General features: G+C 38.9%; 1 long non-coding RNA gene across 1 annotated transcript; it reads right to left on the bottom strand.

Moving 5' to 3' along the window:
- Nucleotides 1–465: 465 nt before the first annotated feature.
- On the bottom strand, nucleotides 466–3,707 carry LOC140952536 (uncharacterized). The gene is made up of 3 exons (XR_012167363.1): nucleotides 3,555–3,707; nucleotides 2,763–2,845; nucleotides 466–634 (listed from the first exon to the last, which is right to left on the bottom strand). It is a non-coding gene; the product is annotated as an uncharacterized lncRNA (long non-coding RNA).
- Between the last annotated feature and the right edge of the window lie 487 nt (nucleotides 3,708–4,194).

The raw sequence follows: 4,194 nt of genomic DNA, 5'->3' as shown, positions 1-4,194 counted from the left end.
ACAAATTAAGTTTTAAGGGCAGCACCAAATTAAAGAAGTTGGCTTCTAAAACACAGAGAAAACCATTTGAGACTCTGGTCGCTCTTCTTAGTACGTATTGTGAAATATTCGGTCGTTGGGTGCTCCTGCCTTAAGCGGAGATTCTACAGGGTTCAAAGCCTTGTTTTTCGCCTATTTCCGCCCCTTTTCTTCAACATTTAGCCAAGATTTCATTGAATCAAAAAAATTGCACAATAGGATGGATCGGAGTCATCGCTTCAATAAATGTTTGAAAATTTTTGGATGATTTTCTTATTTTAGAAAGTTCACCAGAGGACCAACTTTATGGGCTCCTGTTTATCTGTAGGAACTTTTTCTACCCTTATTCCTTTCATGCTCAATTCAACCCCACTTCTCTCTCCAAAAACAACAACCAGACTCCCCCCCTCAGCAGACGCAATGGGAATCATCAAAAAAACTCTGTAATAAGGCCGACAACTTTTATTTCAGCATATAATCTTTCCCACTAATACAATTTTCTGAATTGCAACGTCGATTATTTACTATGATTAGAAGAGGATTATTTCATGTTATAACTAGCTCTTTTTAATGTAATAAAAGGTATCTGTTTTTCCTTTTGGCCCGTTCTTGTGTGCTGAAAAAAAAAAAGATTTAATCGATTAATAATACTATAGAGTGTTTTCACATGACGTCACGGCGGCCATATTGGTGTTCCAAAGCAATGAAACAGCGGCCATTTTGGTGTTCCAAACAAATCCTGTGGGAGTTGAACTCTCTTTTCTTATGCAGACAATTTCTTTTACCGTATTTATTCGATTAAATGCCCTGAGCGATTATTACATTTTTGGACCTTGAGAGTGGGCGGTTATTCGAGGTGGGCGCTTATTCGAGGCTGTGCGCTTATTAAATTTTTACCATTCTCAGCAAGTGTAGTATGTTTATTTTGCAACAAAACAGTAAATGGTAATAACAACAAGCAAAGATGTAACAAAGCAAGGTTTCTGTAAAGGCTCTGAAGAAAACTCCGTCTTCGGGAGGGTCTCTTATTATCTCTTATTGGAGTTTGTGTGGGAGGGAGTGGGGCGGAGGTGGGGGTGGGTGCTTTTTCGAGGCTGGGCGCTTATCAACTGTTTATGCCTTTAGGATGGGCGCTTATTCGAAGAGGGCGCTAATTCGAGGCTGGGCGCTTATTCGAATAAATACGGTATTCCCATACATTTGCATAGATGCTGGCCACGTGAGTGAAAACGCTCTATATTAAAATAACAACTACAATTAAATTAAATGAACAAAAGATGTTGGAGTAATTTTACTTGGATCCGTGAAAAAAATCGGAGACTACTACGCAGTATTACGCACTAACTTCATTGTTATATTTTGTTTAGCTTGTAACTATTTGGCCATGATTGTTAGATACTGTTTGACGGGTTATTTAAAATCACTCTAGAGTTGCATTTACCGTACTGATCTTAACCCTTTCTGTCCCAATATCCAAATAGAAATTCTCCAGATTGATCTCCATACATTTCCTTTAAGTGTTAGTTGAGAGAAATTGATAGAGTGTTTTTACTTGAACCGTGAAACAGATACTGACAAATAGAGCCAAATAGCAAGAGATAAACAAAAGAAGTGCATAATAGTGCAAAAGGATGGATTCTACTACCTATTTCAAGGCTTAAGTAAAATCACTCTAAAAGACCAAAGCATTTTCACTTTGGTGATCATTTTATTCATTCCCATAACCGTTTTTCTTGGTGATTTGTAGATATTGATATTAGAGAGCTTTAGATTCTAAGATGAGAACGACTACGAGCCGGTACGAGATTAGATTTCTCAATACTAAGTAGTGTTCGTGCGTGAACCACCGTCATACACCGTATTCACAAATGGCGGACACGCGGGAAAAAACTGGTACCTAGTCATGAATGCGAGGCGTTGCGGGATAAACAAAAATTCCAAATGAAGACTTTCAGCGAACTTGCAGAGTGACAACTGTGACGCACACAAAAAATGTCGCTAAAAATTGACTTCACATCCTTTCCGATACGTTTTCGCGATTATTCCAACTCTTTTGGTTATTCAAACGTTGTGAACGTGATATGAAGATAGGGCTTAAAGGAAGGACCGCGTCGACCGAGCTCCGACTAGTAGGTTAACTTTATCGCCTTGCCTACTGGAAGCTTTAAAGTGCCATCTGAGTTTTTAAAAATCCAACATCGAAGTCTTCCAAATTCCTACATCTGAGTTGCAAAAGATCAATTCATCTCCGAGTTGTACTGGAAAATCCGCTATCGTAGCCATCCGAGTTCTTAAAAACCGAATTAAAAAAAAAGCGTTATGATCATTTTCGACAGTATGTAAACGAGTTCTGTATCAACGAGAAATAGCAGCTTTTATTATCGCAAAATAAATTTAATCTTCCTTGCAAGAATAAGATTTAGCTGCGTTTTTCTATGTCCCTGGTTCGAAGTGGAGGAGTGAGTTCGCTAAGTACACATACAGCGACTACACCTGATTACACCGATCAAATCTGTCAAGAAACGCATGTAATGTGATGAAAGGCAGCCTTGGTTGTTTCTGTATTCGCGGTAATTTTGGATTCTACAACTCAGATGTTTTATTTCTTCTACTCAGTTGTTCAATTTTTACAATTGGATAGTCAGATTTTTACGACTCGGATGCCAGATTTTTCAGAAGTACTTTGATGTCGGATTTTCAACCGACAACTTAGATAGCAATGACAATTTCGGTAGTTTTCCTACCAAATGCAAGGTTAGGCTAAGCAGCAAGTGCACCAAGATCGACACACAACACAGCAATTGGCGGGTGCTTCACGTTTTTCAACCTGAAAGATAATGTACATAACACAAACATTGTAAGTCGACAATGAACACGCAAACTGTTTCGATCCTAGATTCCCCGAATCAGTTAATCTCAGTTTGAATCTCGGCAACACTTTCAAATGGGACAACTATACTTAACCTTGTTACAACAACAATAAAATGCGGAACTTTCTGTAAACTTGAAAATTTTTGACGGTTTTCTCCTACAAACCTTCGAATCTCATGGCTGCGCATGACCCAAAGGCTCTGGGAAACTCTGCTGAGCCGTGACCAAAGTCTAGCTAATCGGACCTCACAGCGCATGTTCTCAGAAGTATCAAATCCAAAATGGAGGCTCTGACATTATACCTCCATTTAACTCCAAAGGCTCTTTTCCGGGTTTTTTTGCTTCCTCCGTTTGCAAGCCCCGTCACACCACCCATATTCATCTTTTCGCGCGAACTTTAATGCACCAATCAGAGATACTTTTATTGTTCTTCAGTTAAACCTGTCAGATTAAGCCTTGCTCCCGGGTTTCCCAGTGCTCTTCTCGTTCGTAGTCATGCGCAATAGAGACGAGCTCTGGGGTGGAGAATGTAAAGAGTGGCACAATATCTTCAATACACAGGTTTCTAAGGGCTTGAAAGAATCCCTACCTTTTCTACAAGGATTTCAAGAAAATATAGCCTTTGTGAAAATATGTTAAGAAAAGGCAAAATATCAATTTCTTACCTTAGTCAGAGCAGGGTCCCCTTGGGGCATGAATCCTTCTTTGGCGACTGGAGACCCCAAGGTAACAACATTACCCACAACAACAAACAGAAAAATGACAAGCTTGATGTATTTCATTCTGAAAAACTATGATAAACAAAATGCACATCATCATTATTTTTTGCTGCGGGAAGTAAACATTGCTTATAAAGATTGTATAACTCCTCCTGAAAGGCTCAGCCAAAAAATTAGAAGTGTATGACTTTTATCGCAATTAGGTTACTTTGCTAACTCACAGAACATGTTGTAACTAGTATTAACATGAAAGAATTGCATGGAGGGGGACATGGGGGTTTACGGTATTGCGGTATTGGGCTTTTTTTCATGCGGTATTTCGGTAATTTTAATTTTAACGTGCGGTATTGCGGTATCATCTAGCTCTGCGGTACGCGGTTTTTCATCATTTTGGCTGACGGTATTCGGTGAAATAAGATCTTTCACGGTATTATGGTACCGTTTATTTGCGCTTTCCTTTCGATACAATACGCAAAACAAAACACAGTAAGACATAAAGGTCAATAAAAGTTAATATTTAGAAGTCTTGAGACATAACGGTAAATGATTACACCATTTGTGGGTCATTTTGTGACAGTTAATGGTC

This window comes from Porites lutea, chromosome 1, assembly GCF_958299795.1.
Source record: "Porites lutea chromosome 1, jaPorLute2.1, whole genome shotgun sequence".
Lineage (NCBI taxonomy): Eukaryota > Metazoa > Cnidaria > Anthozoa > Scleractinia > Poritidae > Porites > Porites lutea.
This window is presented reverse-complemented; position numbering and strand designations above follow the sequence as displayed.